This window comes from Larimichthys crocea, chromosome XXIV, assembly GCF_000972845.2.
Source record: "Larimichthys crocea isolate SSNF chromosome XXIV, L_crocea_2.0, whole genome shotgun sequence".
Classification (NCBI taxonomy): Eukaryota; Metazoa; Chordata; class Actinopteri; family Sciaenidae; genus Larimichthys; species Larimichthys crocea.
In genome coordinates, this window is record NC_040034.1 from 116,760 (window position 1) to 139,406 (window position 22,647).

General features: G+C 41.4%; 1 protein-coding gene across 1 annotated transcript in view; it reads left to right on the forward strand.

The window, feature by feature from the left end:
- Positions 1-10,375: 10,375 nt before the first annotated feature.
- The window catches only part of stag1a (STAG1 cohesin complex component a), a 35,776-nt gene continuing 23,504 nt past the window's right edge, over positions 10,376-22,647 (forward strand). Inside the window, exon 1 of the mRNA XM_027274839.1 lies at positions 10,376-10,675. The gene's annotated coding sequence lies outside the window, so the exon portion shown is untranslated. The remainder of the gene's footprint in view (positions 10,676-22,647) is intronic.

Consider the following 22,647-nt stretch of genomic DNA (forward strand, 5'->3'; position numbering starts at 1 on the left):
TCTTTGCCGCAGACTGTTGGCTATTAACCAGCAAGTAAAGGGTGGCTTAATTACACATTAAGCAGATTCAGAGCGATGTTAGCGTTCGTTTAAAGTCACGTCTCTGGCCAAACAACAAATGTAAATCCAATACTAATTCCTTATTCAGCTCTGGTGTGGTCTTCCCTTAGGTCTTTCTGTCTCGTTAGCTGCGAAATGCTCCACTATGTTCACCGGCTAACTTTGTTTGTGTGTGGTTTGGTGCTAAAGCAGATAGCACACACTGTTTTTTTTCATGTAACTTTTGCATTCGCAGCTCCCGTTACAGATGAAAATGAGGTTGACGAGAGTCCTAAGCCAACCATGAAACCAAAACAAGGACGTTAAAGATGCTTAAAAAGATAAGAGAATAGAGACCGGGTGATAAATCTCAGTGGGTTTGACACTCCGGTCGACCCACTCCACATTACATGCAGTCATTTGAGCCATTATTGATTTAAAGATATTGATAGGTGCAGCTTTAAGTTGACCACTTGAGTATGCCAATTCAGTAAATCAGTTCCATGTGACTGAGAAACACGTCTCGTCGCACTGCAGCTATAAAACTTGGATGTTCTCTTTTAACTTTTACTGCCCAAAACACTTAAAACAAAGAGATAATTAATTTCATTATATATATATATATATTTGAAATATACTGCACTACTCAGTGATGATGGTTTAATAATTTTATATTAGTGTTTACCTATTTTTTGGGGCCCCTGTCAGTCATGGGCACTTGGAATTGTCCTAACTTTTCCCCTCTATACAGCGCCCCTGTGCAAAGCATCAGGTTTTCTGTAACTCATTTTTAATGAAGAAATATATTCACCATCAACAAGATACATTTTAATTTATTAGCAAATGAAAAGATTGTGTGTGCATTAACTCTTGTACTTCTTCAGTCTGTTGCTGCGTTGTGGGGAAGCTTCGGTGGGGAACCCGTCATAGCACCCAGACGCGACGGACCCCCACGAAGGAGAGGAAGGAGAGGAGGTGTGGTCCTGCTCCTCAAACTCTGTTATTAGTCTCAATATCAGCAATGCTTGGCCATGCAACAATGCTTTCAAAATGTAGTGTCCAGTGGGAATATCACAGGGATTGTGAACATTCATTACAGGCAAGATGGAGATCAAACAAAAGCCCTGCATCGCCTCATCAGACAGAGTTCGAGCTTATTCTCAGGAGCCCCGTTCTCCCTAAAAATCACAAACATCACTATGTAAATCAGGCATGCCAGACTCTCTAAACTTGTACTGTTTATTTATTTAACACAGCCGGGGTGGTTTCACATAATTGCCCTGGAAATGGTGCCCAAATTGACGGTTAAAAATGAGTTCAATATGGACAAATGGAGCACGGGTAGGAAAAAAAGTTAATTTCCTTGTGTACTGTCCCTGGGGCTATTTTCATAGTGGCAATGCTCCTGAGAGATGCATGGTGGTCTTTCTTTCTTTCTTTCTTTCTTTCTTTCTTTCTTTCTTTCTTTCTTTCTTTCTTTCTTTCTCTCATCCATACATTTGCTTTCAGCTACTTTCTCAGAGGGAGGCGAGGAATATCTAGTGTTTCCATGGTTACGGCAAATAAGAGACACATCGGACCCGGCTATCTAGGGCACTGTTTAAATCCCACCGACTACTCCGCGGCCAGGGTTTTGTTTTTTTTTTAAATCGGTTCATTGTATCCCGACTCGGAGGTGCTTGGTTGTTGACTTGCTGTGATAAGAATATGCTAAGTGATGCAGAGATGAGCTGACAGGGATGAGGTGGAGAAGGAATGAGGAAAGGATGGTGAGGGAGGAGAAGAAGATGCCAGGATGAAAAGAGAGGTTGTTGATGAATTCAAACACGTGTGAGAACCAAGTATCTTTCTGTGCTGTCTGTCTCTCTTGCTTCATGTTTGGTCAGGAAAAGTCAACTTGGGGTGCATTAAACTTTCATTATCTGCTGCAACCTTTCCTCCTCAACCTTCTTCTTGAACACACATCACCTATGTCTGCACTATATTCACACTTTAGCACATGTGGTGTCTTTCTCTGCCAACTTCACACTAATCATGATTCTCAGTCTGTCACTCAACGATCACCATTCAATTTGCAGATTTAATCAACAGTTCGGTGCTTTCTATAATAAATAATCAGGAGGTATTCACTGATATAGATCTATAGTCAATCAATATTCCTCACCTCTTGCTCTGTCTGAGGGGATTAAATGGGAATCTTTGGGGGGATGTTTGGTGTTTATGAACTATAACAAGATGTCATTATTCAAAGCTCGGGTCCTTGGATGTCTGAGCGCTTGTTCTCATTACAGCAGGAGCTGATGAGAGCAGAAATAAGCGAACCGCAACCGCAGACAGGACACATTCATCACTGGGCCTCCGCGGTGAAGCGGAGGAAGAAAGGAATTGAAAAAAAGCAAAGAAAGACAAAACACTAAGATGAGAATCTGCAGAAATTAAGAGCCTGTGATGGTGGTGTATGACACATACACTGCAGCAGACACACACAAAACTTGGCTCTGTCCACTACCATCTGTGTGTGTGTTCCAGTGAGGGAGGTAGATGTGACTGCCGGGTTCACAAGTGAGGTTTGTGATAGACTGTAATGATTTTTTTTGCACTCTACCTCTCATGCATTTTGCATTATCCACAGTGGTGGGAAGGAAGAGAGAGAGGAGAGTGAGGGGAAGGCAAGAGCCGGAAGAGATGGGGAGGTGAGAGAGACGTGGAGAGAGTCAGAAATGGGGAAAAAAAATAAAACCCTCAGGAGTGGAAACGCTGCGAGGAAGGTCAGAGGAAATTAAAAATAGAACAGGCGTACAGACGTAGAGCAGCCACGTAAATCTTCTGTTAGTCAGCAGCCCCAGCTGAGATGAGACTCTCTCTCAATACGTCAAAGGAGTGAGTGTTTCAGCGTAAATAAAGACGCAAGCTTTCAAATGAGTTGCCATCTAAGTCGCCCCTCCCCGGACACCTTTGCTTGTTGAGATGTTTGTCAGCTCTCTTGACTACTGAAGTGATACCCTGCGATTAACTTGACAGTCTAAGAGGCTCCGCTCCGCTGATGCCGTGCCAGACCAGCCTCTGTTGCCATGGTTACCGCTCGGCAATAAGTTTTTTCAGATTACGGCGGATGCTGTGATTGAGCGGCGTGTGCGTGATGTGTGTGCATCCAAGTGTGGCAAACGGTTTCACAAAATCTGCTTCAAGACTTAAAATTAGGGCAAGAGCAAGAACACTAACGTGAATCCAGACGTTTTTTTTTTGTTTTTTTTTTCTTTTAAATGCAGACACAGTGGCAGTCTAGTGGTTATGTAACTCAACACTGCACCATGCATACTTAAAAAAGTAAGGTGTAGTCTGAATGAAACACCTACATTATCTTAAATACTTGGTAGACTTGAATCAGATTAACCCGGGCAAGTGTCTGCAGAATGAGTTTAAACGCATTAGACTGTTAATGTTAAAGGATTTTGGCCCAAACTTAAAAAAAACAGAGCACAACACTGCAATAATCTTCACAGACAATCCATCGAAAAGAGGATAATCAGCCAGACAGTATCGCATAATCTCATAAGTGGTGGTTTGTAGCGTTTGTGTCTTCATCGTTTAATCGCACGGATCTAAATGATGAGAGAGAGGCGGCGTTTCTCAGAGCAATGTCAGAGGTTAAATATGCAAAGTTATGAATGTAAAAACACGACTATATGACTTATCTCTTTGTGAATATATGTTTATTTTTTCTACTTAACTGCTGTAAGTGTAACCCAACACACTTTAGGTTAACATTACAATATATTGATTACAGCCAGAGGGTACAATAACTGGAAGAAAGGAAATATTTTACATTTAAAACCAGCATAATTGTGTGTAAAAGATTGCCACAAAACACAGACAGATGATACAAAGAAATGTTGCCATCCTGTCAATGATACTCTGACATGCACCAGATCATCCTCCTGCCTGGTAAAACCATCAATTTCTGGCATTGATGTCATTAATTTTCATGTTTGATTGTTTTTTATATACAAAGACATCGTGGTAGCCTCTGCTGTCTGCATGCTGATACTCAGTTTTTATATCTTTGCCTAATGCTGGTAATCTGAGAACTGAACATACTGTACTTTAGCTGTTGTACATAATGTAATTTGCTCCAGAGAAGCAACAAGAGAATCTACTTTGAGAGACATTTGGACTATTTTACAGCTTTAATAAATCGTGTTAGCTCGTGAATTAACCGAAAAAGGCAACAAGATGGCACAGACTGCTGATACAGGTCATCCAACATGTTAGTGAACCTCTGGCCTCTGACTGCTTATTCCATTGTTGCTTTTTTTGCAGCTGATATAAATGGAATTTTCTTTTTCTTCATGGGACTCAACAGAGAACCTCAAAACAACAGGCATGAGGGAGTTATTCCTCTGGTTTGGAGATGAAGACGTGGGCTGTGAATCACTGAGGATTTTCCCGAAGAGGCCTTTAGTGAGGCACTTGACAATAAAACTCCAGACAGGTCATTGTGTGAATATGTCGTCTGTGTGTATGTTGAAGTGGATAAGTGTACTCAGCACAAACAGAGGTGTGGAAAAGTGTGGACAGGATTATTGGATTGGATTATTAAGTATTCACTTAAGTCATTTTATATGTCTACAGGTGTGTATTTAAGTATATCTTACAAGATATGTGTATCTGTATAAATGTCTTTGTGTGTTGTTGCTTTTATTTCCCTTTTACATGTTTATTTGTACCTGTTGTTAGTCTTTGTTTGTTTGTTTATTTATTTATTTATTTTGTGAATACACATCCATCCATTGGATGTCTGCACATGAAACAAGGAAAATCATAATCGTAAAAGTGTGAAATGACACAAAAAAAGATGATGTTTGTTATATTGGCATATTTTTCACATGCTCAAAATCCTTTAATGCTACTTAATGCATGTGTGGGATTAATGCGAGATGTTTACAACATCTATTTTCTTCCGTTTGGTTTGTCAAAACTTGTACACATAATTACAGTTTTTTTTTTTTTAAAGTTTCTCTGAGGATTATTTCTAAAGAATTATGAAAAGTGCAGCTTTGTTATCGCTTCAGACGTGGCACCTGTGGAACGCCTCATTACACTAAGCATCAGAGAATAATAATGTCTGAATGTGTGTGTGTGTGTGTGTGTGTGTGTGTCTGTGTTTGTTGCTTGTGTGTCTATTTGCATTTGCGAAATAACCCTGAAGGGAGGATCTGGCTGCAGCTTTTATGAGAAAGACGTGCTGTTGCTATGGCAAACAACAGTGCGTCCGTCAGATGAAACACAACCCACTACATTTGTGTGTGTGTGTGTGTGTGTGTGTGTGTGTGTGTGCGTCACTGCCTTATCTCTTACAGGGATTAAAAAAAGAATTTTTAGCATCCTTTGTTTGTTTCATGCACTCACACATACACATACACACACACACACACACACACACACACACATAATGTAAGGTGTTTGATATCTACTTTAATGACTCTCAAGTGTAACTAATATAATTAACTGAAGCGTCTCTGTCTCTATCTCTCTCTCTTTCTGGCAGTATCAGGCCAGAGCGAGCAGGAATGAGTAATGTGCGTACATCCAGGCTCTGTAATTGGGTTTAGGCACATCCAATCCCAGCCCGAGGACCACGTGGAGACGAATGGCACAGGAGTTTAGCCATTGGCACGTGCTCACTCTTTTCTCTCTCTCTCTCTCTCTCTACAACTAAAGTAGAGAGGTGGAGATGGGAAAAAAGACGGAGACAGGAGTAGAGGAAGCATCAAACATAACCCCAGGTCAAAGGTCATTAATGCACTGACATGTGCTGAGCAAGCTGGAGGACTTTGGGTTGTTTTGCTGTAAATATTTGGAAAGAAACATCCTATGTAGAGATGTGCTCTGCTGTAGGTTTATTAGACTTTATTAATAAGCAATTGTAATCAATAATTTAAGATACATTTCAAGCAAAAAAAACAAACAAACAAACATTTATTATTTCCAGCTTCTCCTGTGTGAGAGTTTTCTGCTTTTCTTTGCTGTTTATGACAGTATGTAGAATTTCTTTAGGGTTTAGGACTGACAAGACAAAAAAAAAGACACGTCAAAGGCAAAGAAAACTGATATTTTTCACTACTTTTTGATGTTTCATACACTAAATAATGACTGGAAATTCATTATCATTAGTTGCAACCCTAGGTCAGACACACAGCCTCTATAACATCATATAAATGTATCTTTTAATGCATCTTCATTAGTATACCTGAAGGATTTTGTGATGTATTTTATATTTATAGTAGTTGTGTCATATTTACATGTACTGCTGTAATGTGTATAATGTATATATACTATTCTGTTTATACTGTGCCATATTGCCACACGGATGTCTTTTAGCATGTATATATTTTTATTTTATTTTATTTCTTTACATCTTTTACTTATATTTTATATTTCATGTTTATGCTGTTTGCAGCGGGATAAGAGGGAAACACAATTTAAATTCTCTGTATGTCCTGTACATATAGCAGCATTGATAATAAAGTTGACTTGACTTGTGCTGTGGAGAAATTGCTGAAGTCAAAGGTCAATGATGAGGTCAGGAAGGAAGAAAGAAAGTGTTCAGGAGCCTCTGATGTCTTATGCTGTATTATTTATTGACGCTTGATCAGGGAGGATTAGAGACACTCTCAAAGTTCATCAGAAGTGCCTGAGTCGGTCTCATATTCTGCCCCAACTCATCCTGGTGGATCGACTTTAAACCCCAAGATAACACCACAAATACTACACGACCAGAATGTTTTTGACTCATGCAGGTGTTATTGTCAGCATATTCTACTCTGGAGACAGATGTCTGTTTACGCAGATTGGACTGTCAACGGCAAACTATCTATTATGACTAAGAAGGCAGCAACAGGTCTCTTCGACCCTGGCCACTGCAGTGTTGAGATAGGCTGGCACCCAGTCAAAGACAAACAATTTATGCTGCTGAGGACCTCAAGGCCCACACGTGACCTCGTGTAACCTAAGGATAGAAAATTCCATAACAACTTGTATATGAAAGTATACTTGTATATTTGTGTGTTGTTTTTTTCTTTGTTGTATTATATAATGTAATTATAGACAGTGTTGTTATTAATAATTAATTTAACTGACAGAGAGAAAAGGGGGGGAGTCTCTCTGCTCCTGTGCTCCCTGTGAGTGTTGGTGTATTTTAATATTTATAGTAGTTGTATTTACATGTACTGCTATACTGTGTATAATGTATTACACTGTAAATTGTGTCCATACTGCCATACTTATATTTACACTGATAATTCTGTTTATACTGTGCCATATTGCCACACGGATGTCTTTTAGCTTGTATATATTTATATATTTTTTACATCACAACTTTTTTATACATTATATATTTCATGTTTATGCTGTTTGCACCGGGATAAGAGGGAAATGCATTTTCAGTTCTCTGTATGTCCTGTACATATAGCCATGGGCGCTGCCAGGAATTTTGGGGCCCATGACTAAAAAAATCAAAATGGGCCCCCTCTGCGCAGCTGTTGTCACCACATCTCTAGGACCTAACTATCCCATCAAAAGCTTTACATAACTCTAAATCAAAGGCTTGCAACTAGTACTACGACTACTAGTACTAGCACAATATTTACTGCTGGTGATTTGTACATGCATGCAAGTCTGCATACAGTATGCACTGCAGTTCACTATTTGTTGCTAGATTAAAAGCCACCATACATTTTTATTTAACTTTTACTGCCCAAAACACATAAAAACAAAGCTAATTAATTTCATTATTATATTTGAAATATATATACTCAAAGATGATGGTTTAATAATTTTATATTGGTGTTTACCTATTTTTCGGGGGGCCCTGTCAGTCGTGGGGTCCTTGGAATTGTCCTAACTTATGAAAGTATATTTGTGTGTTGTTTTGTATTATATAATGTAATTATAGACATAGTTGTATCATATTTACATGTACTGCTGTAATGTGTATAATGTATTATACTGTAAATTCTGTCCATACTGCCATACTTATATTTATACTAATAATACTGTTTATTGCCACACGGATGTCTTTTAGTTTGTTTATATATTTTTTACTTTTATTTCATAATTCATGTTTATGCCGTTTGCACCGGGATAAGAGGGAAACGCAATTTCAATTCTCTGTATGTCCTGTACATATAGCAGCATTGATAATAAAGTTGACGCATATTATTACTGTCATTATTACTACCATATCTGCTACTGTGGTCATTTTATCATTGTCATTGTGATTCATTGTCATTTTGTCAGTCATTGTAATTGTACAGTATGTTTGTGTTGATTTGTCCTGTACACGTGACATCTGTTCCTGGGAGAGGGATCCCTCCTCTGTGGCTCTTCCTGAGGTTTCTTCCACATTTTTTTTTCCCTGTTAAAAGGGTTTTTTAATTCATTGTCATTGTAATTGTACAATATGTTTGTGTTGATTTGTTCTGTACATGACATGACATGACATGACTGTTTCTGGGAGAGGGGTCGCTCTTCTGTGGTTTCTTCCACCTTTTTTCTCTCTGTTAAAGGTTTTTTGTGGGCAAGTTTTTCCTCACTTGAACCGAGGGTCTAAGGACAGAGGGTGTACAGATTATAAAGCCCTCTGAGGCAAATGTACTCTGTGACTTTGGGCTATACAAATAAAATTTGTATTTGACTTGTATATGTGTGTGTCGTTGTATTTTAATTACAGACAGTGTTGTTATTAATTAATAACTGAACTGATAGAGAGAAATCTGTTAAACGTATGTTGTGTAATGAAGAACTGAATGTTCCGTTTTAATTTTTATAACACCTTGATGTGTGTATTTTAATTTTTATAACACCTTGATGTGTGTATATCCTGGATCTATGTGCTCAGCTGGAGTTTTATTTTGTATTTTTTTGAAGCTGTCCTTAGTTGTGTATGCCCTGTATAATACAGTAGCTTGCATTCTTATTCATGCCCTGTAATTGTTTCAGGAGGTTCTCTTGACAAGCCCCTTGAGGGTTTTTTCGGACCTCCTTGCATGTCCATCCTGTGCATAATATCCTTTTGCTGTTCGTTTGTTTTTGAGTTTTTTTTTTCTTTTTCTTGTTTGTTTTATCTTTTATGGATAATGTAATTAACTATGTGCTAAATAAATCAAATCAAATCAAATCAAATCAAATTGACCTGAAGTCAAAGGTCAATGGTGAGCTCAGGAAGGAAGAAAGAAAGTGTTGCCACACGGATGTCTTTTAGTTTGTATATATTTTTATTTGATATGTTTTTTACTCTTATTTTATATTTCATGTTTATGCTGTTTGAACCGGAATAAGAGGGAAACACAATTTCAATTCTCTGTATGTCCTGTACATATAGCAGCATTGATAATAAAGTTGACTACTACGCATGTCATTATTACTACCATATCTGCTGCTGTGGTCATTTTATCATTCATTGTCATTTTGTCAGTCATTGTAATTGTACAATATGTTTGTGTTGATTTGTCCTGTACACGTGACATCTATTCCTGGGAGAGGGATCCCTCCTCTGTGGCTCTTCCTGAGGTTTCTTCCACATTTTTTTTTACCTGTTAAAAGGGTTTTTTAATTCATTGTCATTTTATCAGTCATTGTAATTGTACAATATGTTTGTGTTGATTTGTCCTGTACACGTGACATCTATTCCTGGGAGAGGGATCCCTCCTCTGTGGCTCTTCCTGAGGTTTCTTCCACATTTTTTTCCCCTGTTAAAAGGTTTTTTTTTGTGTTTTTGAGGGTCTAAGGACAGAGGGTGTACAGATTATAAAGCCCTCTGAGGTAAATGTACTCTGTGACTTTGGGCTATACAAATAGAATTGATTTAATTTGACTTGTATATGTGTGTGTCGTTGTATTTTAACTACAGACAGTGTTGTTATTAATTAATAATTGAACTGATAGAGAGAAATCTGTTAAACGTATGTTGTGTAATCAAGAACTGAATGTTCCGTTTTAATTTTTATAACACCTTGATGTGTGTATATCCTGGATCTATGTGTTCAGCTGTGTTTTATTTTGTATTTTTTTACATACAGTAGCTTGCATTCTTATTCATACCCTGTAATTGTTTCAGGAGGTTCTCTTGACAAGCCCCTTGAGGGTTTTTTCAGACCTCCTTGCATGTCCATCCTGTGCATAATATCCTTTTGCTGTTCGTTTGTTTTTGAGTTTTTTTTTTCTTTTTCTTGTTTGTTTGATCTTTTATGGATAATGTAATTAATTATGTGCTAAATAAATCAAATCAAATCAAATCAAATAGGGGAGGGGGGGGGGGCGGTCTCTCTGCTCCTGTGCGCGCCCCCGTGAGTGTACGTCGGCGGTTTCCTCCATGCTCGCGTCCCGGAGCTCCCTCCCCTTGTGTGTCCGCCAGGGGGCAGCTGTGTCTCGGTCTGAGGCTGCGCCGCTCCCGCTGCATCACAGAGAGGAAAATACCACCAGATGGCGGTTTAGGATTGCTGCTCTTTTCTCTCGAGGCGCGGTTCCGCTCGGCACTCGCCAAATTTTACAATATTAAAACACGCACGGTATCAAAAACTAAAATCGATTTATCAGTTCGGAGGGCGGTAATCGATTCGGGGGATGGTCGTTGGAGGTGAGTGCCTTGTGTTTTTTTGTCGTGGTTTTTTTGTGTGTGTGTGCGGCGGCGGCGGCGGGAAAAAAAAAGGGAGAGGAAGGGGGGGAAGACGGAGCACGGATTAAAGATGGTGGACACAGACAGGTTGGGGGATGGGCGTTAGCGGCTAACGGAGGTGAAGCAGCTCCTACATTGAGATAGCACAGCCGTTAGCTCCGCGGCTAGCCCCTCTTACACACACACACACACACACAAATCAGGCAACTTCTTGTTTTTTTGTTTTTTTAAAAAACAAATGGTTGCCGCAGCGGTCGGCCTGTTTTTTTTTTTTCTTCCTCGCTTTCTCTCCCCTCCTCTATGTGGTCTAAGCCGGAGTTTGTTGGCTTGTCAACAAATAAAAGAGCCATGCGGTGTGACGTGTTTTCTTGCTCTTTTTTTTGTGCAAAATTCAAGACCTTCTCCTTCGTTTGCACGTTTATGATTTACAGTATTGCTGCCCCCTGTCCCTGCTTTCTCTCTCTCTGTCTCTCTCATCAAATTGCCACGTTGTTGTTGACTTCTCCACCTCTGCTAGTTTTATGCATACAGTATGAGATTTTTCTCCTCCTCTCCTCCTTCCTTCCTTCCTTCCTCCTTCCCCTCCTTGTGTCTTCAAGTTTTTCAGGAGTAGTTTTAATGAATGGCAACACCTTCTTCTAGGAAATGTATATGTAATGTTTGCAGGGATGCCCTCATGTGCATGTTTCACAATATTATTATTATTATTATTATTATTATTATTATTATGGTGCTTCTTCTTCTGCTTCTGCTTCTTCTTTCCCCCTTCCCGCCCCCTTCTGTGCGGGGGGGAAACATGAGTCACATTAATGGAGGAGGGGGATGGGCTCCACCAACCCATGTACAGATATAGATGGGCTCCAATTTTTTTGTTTTTTCTCCTGACCCCTCAACCCTGTGCACTCACTGCAAGCTTTAAGGGGGTTTAGTTCACACAGTGTCCTGGCAAGCGTGCACATATATCTCAGATTGTTGCATAACTTGCTTTGTTTACAGTCAGCCCATGTGATTTTTTTTTTTCTTGGATTGCTTCATCTGCAACTCGCAGTCGGCCCCTGCCAACTTTAATCTTCCGTTGTTATCACTCAGCGTTTCCAATCCCCGAGACATATTGTTGCTTATTTATCTCGCAGAACAAGTTGAGCAACGTGTTAAAACATTGTGAGAATCGTGTCGTGCAGGCAATTAGAAATGTATCTGCCAGTTCAATAATAATGTAGCCTTCCTATAATCGCAGTTGTTTAGCAGAGCTGTATAATATAAGGGTGCCTGAGATATATATATATATATATATATATATATATATATATATATATATATATATCTATATCGGAAGGCCTAAAGATACATATATACATTTTATTCCACCCATTTTCCCGTGATAACGAGATAATTTTCCCCCGTTTTCCCGTGATAACCAGATAATTAATTCGAGATCTCGAGAATAGAGATAGTCTAGTGCAGGGGTCGGCAATTAGCGGTGAAAAGTAGCTGATAAGTAACGTGACAGCAGCCAGGACATCCTCGCAGCCTCTTTACTTGACGCACAGGTTGGAACACTAATTGGCGCGTGCGTGCGTGTAACCTGTGGAAAATAAAAGTGTCCTGTGTCCCTCTTGCAATGGACAACGTGAACAAATATGTTTCATTAAAAAAAAACACCAAAAAAAACAAAACAAACAAGGTCAAATATCAAATAGCCTAAAAAATGTGAATACACATCAGCGGCATGGGGAAACGGATCCGCCCTGCTGTATACGTTAGTTACAGCAGGTTGCTAGGGCAGGCCCGGGTCCAAACTTATTTGCCGACCCCTGGTCTAGTGCATTAAATCATTGCAGGAAACATCATTTAGTGTAGCAATGTCAGAGGAGCAGGAGACACCTTTAGTGTGTTTTGTATTTGTTCTTTTTTAAAACAGTTACTGAGTTTGAAATCCAGATAGTCAGTTTTGATTTTCACGGTATTCGTGACGACATCAGGCTCAGTCCGATAAAGCTGAAGCCTCGCTCGCCGTCTTTTCTCAGACGACGCACACTAACGTGTGCATTATCTATAGCAAGGCATGAAGCCTGATGGAAGAAAGATGTGATGCGGTGATCGATGTTCTCCTGCTCCTCTGACATTTCTACACTAAATGATGTTTCCTGCACTGATTTAATACACCAGACTGTCGTTTGGTTTGTTCTCCAGATCTCGATATTATCTTGTTATCACCGGTGGAATAAAATGTATGTATGTATGACCCTTTTAGAGCTTGTGTAATATATAAAAACCTGAGAATTAAATTATTTAGCATCATCAATTCAGCCCGTTTCTGGCAATAAAATACCCAATAAATTCAAAAAACCTCATAAGCAGTCGTGCATCGTACCCAGAGATGTCGAAAGAAAAGGGATAACTCCCATGATATAAACAATATGGCAAAGCTCCGCTCGCTCAGGTGCTGCAGGGAAAGTTTGGATTATTACAGCATGTCTACTGTTATGGCCGTTTAAGTCTGTTGTACTGGATTACAAAACAGGAAATCGTGACCTTTGCCCCCTCTTCTGTGTACAGCGGGCTTCATGTTTTGACATCCAGACCACACGGTAGTCAGATTACACCGTGGAGGTCGTTTACTTTTCCAGCAATGAACGTGGACGTGCGCTGTCGTCTGTTGGACTCGGATTATGGAATAGCAGTGTGTATAGTTTGTGCTCTGTGTTTTGTCTTGAGTTAATCAATCCTCTTTGCTCATAAATGTTTTGTTGTTGTTGTGAATATCCACTTCTGTTTGTAGTAAATCATACACACAGCGTGTCTTTGCCTTGGCTTTGGGCGAGCGAAACACTTCCGACATTCAGCTGCGTTTCCTTGCATAACTTTCTATAAAAGTGGCCGACGTGAGGGAAAATGTCATCGCACAGACCTTTAGATAACATTGTGGGTTAACAGAAATGGTGACTAATCCCCCTCCTCCTTCCTCTATCCCTTGAATCGCTTGGCTCTTTGCCCCGACTCTCTCTCTCCCGTAGTAAGCCTACAAAACACTGAGGATCCCATAGTGGTAGTATAAACACATTTGTTGTCACTGTGAAGGTAATTATGAGCCGTAGTGAATATGAAATGGGGGATTTGTTTTAAGGTGAATGGGTTTTGTTGCAAAGAAAAATGCACTTCCTAACTGGGCCCCAGTAAAAGCAGGATACTGTTAATTGCTCTGGGTATAAAGATTTTAACGAGCGCGGTTTAACACCAATCAGAAAGGGTTCTTTAGATTGAACCGCGCCACATAACAATTACTAAAAGCCAGAGGCTCTGCTCGCTCGACTGCAGCGGCGTGCTTTTTGTTAGAGACATATGCTTATAATGACACCGCTCAGGAGATTATGTAATCTGTTTGACATTTGTCTGAGCCTATTACACGCTGACCTTGATTCAAGATGCTGGCTGTAGACATGGAGTATCTCCCGCTCCTGTCGTTTTCTGCACAGTAGAATAAACGCCAAAGAAATCCGCCTTTATAATTAAACATATTTATCATAAAACACGGTGAAACTAACCACAGAAGCACAGCGAGGTGAGATAACGCCACCTGGAAGACGTCGATACAGTTTTCTTCTAATTATTAGAGGTGGGCACGAGTGCTCGCTTTGTTTTCGTTCAACATATCGAGTCTTCTGTTTCAATTAGCGACGCGCCGATTGGGGAAATTCTGGGCAGCTACAAACAAATTCTACAAATCTGCCTCGTTGCAGTTCAGTTTATTTCTCGTCCCATCCAAGATGTGAGACACAGAGCCGAACAAGCCGCTCGCTGGACGATTTATGGCATCTCATTTACAGATAAACCTGTGTCCGTCCAGAAGGCGAATTTCGGCTTGTTTGGCCGATAAGGCTGTGCATCCATAATTTCTACATAGAAAGAATGACCGATCTGCGCAAACGCCGATAACACGCAACGTTTTAAGTCACCCGACACCCAACCGATTTGCATTTTGTAGCGATAAATATTCAGGTAGCCAGGTATTCACACTTTTTATCCCCGGTTTAAATATTAACGTTTTGTAGCCGTAAAGATTCGGGTACATTGAGTTGAGCCGAGTGCTGTCGATGAAATAACTGTAGGCGGAAAAAGCATTGCACGCCCGCCAAAACGATAAGAGACGTTCTCGATTTCATTCTTTCATTTTTAGTAAAACTGCAAAATAAACGCTCGTGTGATTTCGTACGGACGTCGTGTTGTGAAATAAACGAAATGTGCCATCAGAATCTATAATCAGTGCGTCCCTACTTCTAATATCAGAAACATTCAATGATAATTTAATGAAAGAACTCAAATTATTCATCATTTCTAATGATTAAAATAAAAGAATAAGGCAGATATACATTTGGTAGACTCTTGAGGAATCCCTAATTCAACCATACGACGAGTCCCGTCTGCTAAAATGACACCGGCTTTTCACACCTTGTGCAACGACGATCACAGTTGTGATTCATTCATCTTTCATCACCGATTATTAAAGCCAAAGCACGTCGGTACGGAAACAGACCTGTGAAAACCCCCCTTTGACAAAATAGTCCCGTCATCCGCGACTACTCTGAGCTTTTCTTTTGTGATGCGGTTTCCTGTTGTGTAATTGGCTGCGCTGCTGTTGTCTCTCACTTTTTTTTTTTTTTTCAGGGCAACTCAGGTCAAGTCAACAATAAGACTGTTGTAAAGCCAAAGCTGAATTTTGTTTGCTTTAACTTTAGGCTGCTGGAATCAGGTCCGGCATGTTTTTTTATTCATCCAGATGTACAGAGAGAAGGCAAGAGAGTAAAAATACAGAACGATCAGACGCACTGTGAACAAAAAAATGATGTAATTATCAACTGTGAACACCAAGTCTCACAGTTCTTGGACAGATCAAACTGCTGACGTAGCTCTAACAGGTTCCTGTGGTTTAACTCGACAGCGTTGCTGCTCCAGCATAATAACGCAGACTAATTAAGCCACACGTAGACGACATTATTTCACCTCCGCCTCGTTACACATGCATCAGAGCCGCGTCACCTATTTGTTCTGACCCGTTTAAAGCCGAGGAAACTCCCTGACACCATTAAGTCAAATATCGATTGTTTTTTGGAAATGCACGGCGAAGAAGAAGATGAGGTGCCAAAGTGTGAACAGCTGCCGGGCCAAGAAGTAATATAACTGTTTAACCGATTAGTACAGGGTCAAAACAAACACTTACAGAACCAGCTGCTGGCTACAGCATGGGAATATTGGCTCGGAAGGTCTCCCCTGTAGATTTCTATCATATTTCATACACACATCTCAACGGATTACGTGGATTTCTGGCTTGTATTCAGGGCGATGCGTGCTTACTAAGCAGGGCCCGCTATCTGCGGCTCATCTTTTACCGGTGACGTAATAAAAGCTAAATATTACCAAGCTGAAAAATCGACAGGCTGAAAGAAAACTAAACCGCACGCAGTCAGATAATAATGCAGCGTCGACACAATGTAGGTGAGAGAATGTGTTAGACGGAGGGGATTTGTTTAAGTAATGCGGTTCAGCTGTCAGGTTGGGCAGTAATGAGACAAGGTGTGTCATGTCAGGTGTGTGTGTGTGTGTGTTTTACTCTGGTATTCCTGCATGGCTCAGCAAGCTGATTTTTTTGTTTGTTAAAGCAGCCAGGCTACCACAGCTGGCACTGGCTATTACTCGTGTTTTTTTTGTTTTGTTTTTTAAAAAGAGAAGAATGGGAAAACAACACCCCATCATCACTTTCACCCTCGGTTCCTTGCACAGCTTTTACTACATGCATAACGTTGCAAACTGCTACTTAACGAAGCCTCCTCGCCTCAGGCTGATCCGACTTCTGTGGCTTTTTGAAACTCGACGGTTAGCGAGCTTTGCACTGATCTCTGTGACCAGATGTGAAAATGGAAAGTAGCAGTCAAAGTCCAACTGGAGTTGAATTGCTCTTTTTTTTGTGTGTGTGTGTGTCTGCACCAGCGTACATATCCGCTGTGTAAATCACTCGTCCTGTGTTTCCCTTTGAGAAACTTTGTATTGTACTTTATATTAGTTTTACACTCCACGTGGATGGATACCTCGCTTGAATACAGGCTGTCACGTCTTGCCAAGAAACCAAACATGAACAAAGATCCACAAAACAAAGTGCAGTTACAGCGTTACATTACAGCTTACGTGTCGGCCCATAAATAATTCAAACCCCTTTTCAGACTCTTAAGTTTATATCTTGAGGAACACTCTGAGAAATGACCTTTCAGTGAAGCAGGAGACACGCTGTGTCATAGTTGGTGTTAAAAATTGTTTATGTATTTGCAGATTCAGTTTTTTTTCCTTCTTCTTCTCGTACCAGAAGATTTTTGTGGAAAACAAAACATATCAGCCACAAATTATTCAAGTTCTGCTAGTCTCGAAGAAGCACTTGAATATTTTCACTCACAGAAGCCTCTAATAAGTCATAATCTGGCCCAACAGGTTTGTAAATCCATGGTAACGCAGCACGAAAATAAACAAGGTAATTACTGTAATCCCGAACAGTGTGAACGTGATTTGTGATCATCTGGTGTCTTTCTGCAAACGCACGCTTTTCCTCTCTCTGGCAGCGCAACAGGTGAAACCTCACAGCGCTGCGTGGTCATTCCCACGGCCAATTAAAAACGCCCAGCAGCGGTATGTTTCATGTTACGCTTTCTATAAAGGTAGCAGATATCTCTGCTATTTTTAGCTCCCCACCCTCCCCATGCATCAGAAGTGTGATGTTATTTCTGGAATATGAAAGCAGATAGTGCAGATCGATTGAACAGCTTGTGTTCGATTAAAATTAGATGGTGAAACGATTCAAACGGTGCAGTTTGGTTTTCATCTCCACTTTTATTACAGGACGGTTGTTATGGTTTGTCTCATGTCTCAGCGAGGACAGTGCTTCTCCTCCCGCCCTGCTCTGTCCTATCCGGACTGACAGCACTTCATTTTTATATCAGCGGCCCGTAAAGCGGAGCTTTGTAGACTGGAACACCTTAATAAAGAACCGAGCCTGAGACCGACTGCTCAAAGAAACGAGTTTAAGGTGGTATCAAGCAGCAGATGCAGCTCTCTGCATATTCACATTAAATACTATTAATACAGTCAGAAAAGACGGCTGGCATTGTGCATCAAACTACTTTGTAACCACGCCACCACATATATATTTAATAAGACGGTTTGTATCCGGATATTTTAAAGGTTATTTGTGTGTTTGTAAGTCCCTCCTGTGAGGATGCTGGTGTAGAAACACAGAATGATTGACAGTATAGTAAAGCACAATCGTAATGATGGAAAAATTCTGCACATAAATCAATAAACGCACAAATAAACTGGATTATAAAGCGTTATTGCACCTTTCGTACAGGTTAGTGCTTTACAGGCTGATAATAAGACAACCAAACCAGTATAAATATATAAGAAAACAATAAGAAATAAAATAGAAAAGAGGAAATTCATGCATTAGGATTGAGAAATTCTGGCTCTCAATCATTTTAATGCAGAGTCGAGCTAAAGAGCTGCTCTCGGATCATCTGGCAGGCGGTTTCAGCTCCAAAACTAAGAGCTCGCTCACCAAACACTGTTCATTTGTCAGTTCCTGGGTGGAAAGAATTTTCTATTTGAGCCCCGGCCAACAGTGTGTGGTGGTGAAGTGAAAGTCCTGGATTTGCATAAACATTGATTGATACATGTGGATTGTATCTGCGTCTCCTCGTGGGAGTGCGGTCCATGTTTTTTGTTTTTATTTTATGAATGGAAAATGGTGGTTATGATACATTATTGATCTCCTCGTGGGGCATTAAGGAGTTTGAAAGGCAGAGATGGACTCAGCAAATCAGAGGCGTGTTAATTCTCACCTCGTCTTCGGAGGTTTTGACTCGTTCATCAGGAAGCAGCCAGATCTAAATCTGGCACTAGACCAGACCCCCTTTCCACCCGCCCCGTAAATCCTGTAGGTGTCATTTGCACACGCGAGGTTAACGACCAGCTTCGAGCAAATACCACCGCCTCAGCATCAGCTGTGGCAGCGGGTCTCGGCCGCCGTCAGTGTTATTTGTACACACACACGCGCGCTCTTACTTAATATTGATTCGCCGGCCTGTGCCAACTCCCGTCGTTACAGAGTGGAAATGAAGTGAGAAAGAACAGACGTTTGAGCAAAGCAGGGCCACCGGACGAGGTCTGGGAAGTGTAAACACGGCAGATATTTATCGGTAACTTGAAGAGAGACGCCGCGACAAACTTTTATCATTTCAAAGTAAAACAAACAGCTTTTCAAGCTTCGTGGATTTCAGACGAATCCCCTTTGAGGTCTCCCACAAGTGGAGATGTGACGGGCGAGATTTCCTCACTCCCCCTTTCCCCGAGACATCATTAGTTTGTATTCCTCCAGTCCCCATCTGCTGCTTCGGCCTGTCTACAGAGGATTAAGAGGGTTTCCCTGCCCGCGCTGGCCGACTCTGTCAGATTATTTACCCATAAAGCTCCTTCGTTGTTCCCCACCGACTGATTATTATCCACATGTAAACCGAACAGACTGACGCTGTTCAAACCTGGTGTGTACAACTTCCTAACACAGTTGTGTTAGGAAGTAAGCAAAGAAATGTGGGGTATGTCCTTCAGTCAACATACTTTATGCCACTTTATGGTCAGCTTTGTCTGCAAGCGTCTTTGTTTTCATGCTTGTTCCGGTTAGTTTCGATCACGACACCTCCGTTATTGTAGACCAGAGCCGCAACTGGTGGTGATTCATCTATGAGAAGTCCTGAGACGTCTTCAGATGGCCCGTTTTGTCTGAAAAATCGAAGTTTTTCAATATAAAACACAGACAAACAGTCAATATTCACATCTGTGATAGCATCTCATCATGACTAACACGGCGATTCATAGACCTCCGTCCACAATCATGATTTACCTGCAGAAAATGATTTTTCCACGTTGGGATTTGTGAATGGGATCGACTCGGCGGTCTCTCCTCATCTCTCCCAGCCAGGCCATGGAAACCACAAACTGCCAAAGAGTCAACGGGGCAAGCTGTTTTACTCTAGACTAAGAAAATAATAATACCCCGACGTCTCCCAGTGATTATTTTCATACATTTCAGTCGAGTGATTAATCACCGGGTGCGTAAATGTTGGAACAACCATTTGAAAACCAAAAGGTTATGTCAGAAATTAAACCCCGCCGTCACGTCGAATGAATAAAAGCAGCGAATTCTCGTGAATGCTGGAGAATGAAACGAGATACAGCTACGAGCGATCGCTTCCACGATCGATGACTTATTCTACGTGGAGGTAAATGTTCAAAAGTCGATTCAAAGCGAAGGAAATCTCGGTTTTCTGTCAAATGTTTTGAAGACAGAAGTGATGAAACGGTTATCAAAATGTCTTTACTCATCATATTCATCTCAGCAGCACTCTCGTTTTTGTTTTCGACCACACACGGCATCTAAAGCAGGAGAGGCTTCATCTCTTATTGAACGTGCGGCTTCACTACGAGTCCGGCACGTTCGCTTGTTCTCTCTCTTTCTTTTTAAATCTTCCTCTCTTCTCTTCGCCATTTGCGTCAGGCACCTGGCTGTGGGATTTACCTCCTGGAAGCATTGTTTCAAATCAGCCATCTGTTTCATTCAAAGCTCACTACTCTTCTTCTTCTAAATCACTCACCCCTCGCTCTACATCTGGGCCGTCATTATCCCCTCCCTCTCTTTCTCAGCCGCCTCGACATCGCTGCCACATAACAGCATTTTTTTTTTATTCCTTTCTTTGCTCTTTGCTTTGACATCTTGCCTGCTCAGATTAACCGGCACCACCAAATCTCCCGACCGTGCCGCTAAGATCATTAGGAAATAATAATAACGGGCGTGAGACGAACTAATGGCCTCCACGAGGGCCGTGTGTAAGTCATTGTGTGTATTTATGAGTGTGTGTCTCACACCTCGTCTTCCCTCTATTAGACGTGAATATGAAGCAGACTGAAAATTAAGGCCAAGGTGAGACAGAAAGAGAGAGAGAGAGAGGGAGGGAGCCCCGACAGATGAGAGAGGAACAAATTAGTCTGTATTTCGACTCTACGCTCTCTCCCGCTGCTCTTCCCCTCTGTGCTGCTGTCACACTTTCTCCTTCTCTTTCTCCCCACCTTACCACTCCTCCTCCTCCTCCCATTTACCCCCCCCTGAATCTCCCCTTCTTGTTCTCCAGGCTCCATTTTGCAGCCCAAGCAGCCATCGCACATCCGTTTTTTTTTTTTTGCCTCTTCTGTCTCTTTTATGCCGTTCCTCTCTCCCCCCTCTCTCTCCTTATGATCTATTTATCTTGTATTCACAGAGGTAGTCCTCAGGAGATCAGAGCAAGAGGTGGTGGTGGTGGAGGGAGGGGAGGGTCTATTTTTCAACAAAGATCTTATCGGTTTGTGCAGTTCACGCAGCATCCTTCCCCTCCCCTCACTCTTTGCTAAGATCAAGCTTTGTGCGCCGCGGAGAACAGCCGTGTAGTAGTTTGTGTGCAATAACAGATGGCCCGTGCATTGCCTGTATGTGTGTGTGTGTGTGTGTGTGTGCAACAACATGACTATCTGACTGTGCGACTGTGTGTCGGATGGGTAATCTCCCGTGTGACATAATCATAATCTGGTTAAACCAGACGGCCGCAGTCGGCCCTCAAAGGCTGTTCCACACTGTAAGGCCAAGGCTCTCTGGTCTCGGGATGTATGTGTGTGTTTACGTATGCACGATGAAGTGTAATTATTGTCTGGTTGGTGGTTCAGTTTGTAGCGTTGGCCGATTGTGGTTCGAGCTCAAACGTCGAGAGATTTTTGAGAGCTCGGCGATGAGTTGTTTAGAGTTTTGACTATTTGTTGTTGGCGTGACTTGAGATTCTCGCACCTCACAATTAATTTGGCGCTCACCTGGGCTGCAGTTGATGGTTTTAATTATGAATTCATCAGTTGATTACTCATTAAATCGCTAATTTAATCAACAAAGCACGAGTGACGAGTCAACCCACGGGTTTCTGATTTCCATTTGACTCACTTTTACAGTTTCTCTTCCGTGTTGGCTTCATTCCCAAACCACGGAGGTTTCCGCTTGGTCATAATCTACTCTCGTAGAAGCATTTCTGACCTTTTTGGTGAACAAGCTTTAAAAAAACAACAAAAAAACCCAGTGTATTCTTCCTGCTTAGCACCAAACACATTTGGCAGCTAAAGAGCCACCCTCAGGAGCTGGTGGAGACCAAAAACAGAGCTAAAAGACTCACGTCACTCTGTAAAGGTTTGTCAGGTTCCCACAGCCCACCAAGAAATCTGTTATTTCAGTCCCACCAGGATTTCGTGGACCTTTTTTGAAATCGTTGCGGCCTAAAATGCCTGATAAACTGCGGTGAAAGTTGCGGTGCTTTTTACATTTTTGTTGCGATAAGTTGCGATTTGACAGCCCTGAGAGGGCGTAGCACGGCCCCGGGAAGCGGCGAGGTCCGGGTGGAAGGGCGCTGTAAAGCACCTTCGCCCCCGAGACTTTCCAAGCCGACCCAGAGCTGGAGGAAATGGGCCCGGCGGGGGCCAGGAGAGGTCCCGTGAGGGGATTCTCGGCCGTCCCTGACCTGCGAGTTGAATCCAGACTGCGGGAAAGTTGCGGAAAAATCGCGGTGATTGGTTAAAATTGCAACACCGCCCTGAATTCACTAAAGTTGCGTTGAAGTTGCAAATCACAACATCACAAATTCCTAGAGGGTCTGGTTATTTTTCTCAAAACAACAGTCTAAAGTTGAAAAATATTGAGTTTATCATGTTTTTCCTGCCTCTTGCAAGTCAAGATAAGTAATTACACATTCTCCATTCACGGCTTCATTCGTGAAGGCATTCAGTGTTGCATATTTTCCAGGGACGAGGAGAGATCAGGACGTGTTTGTGGC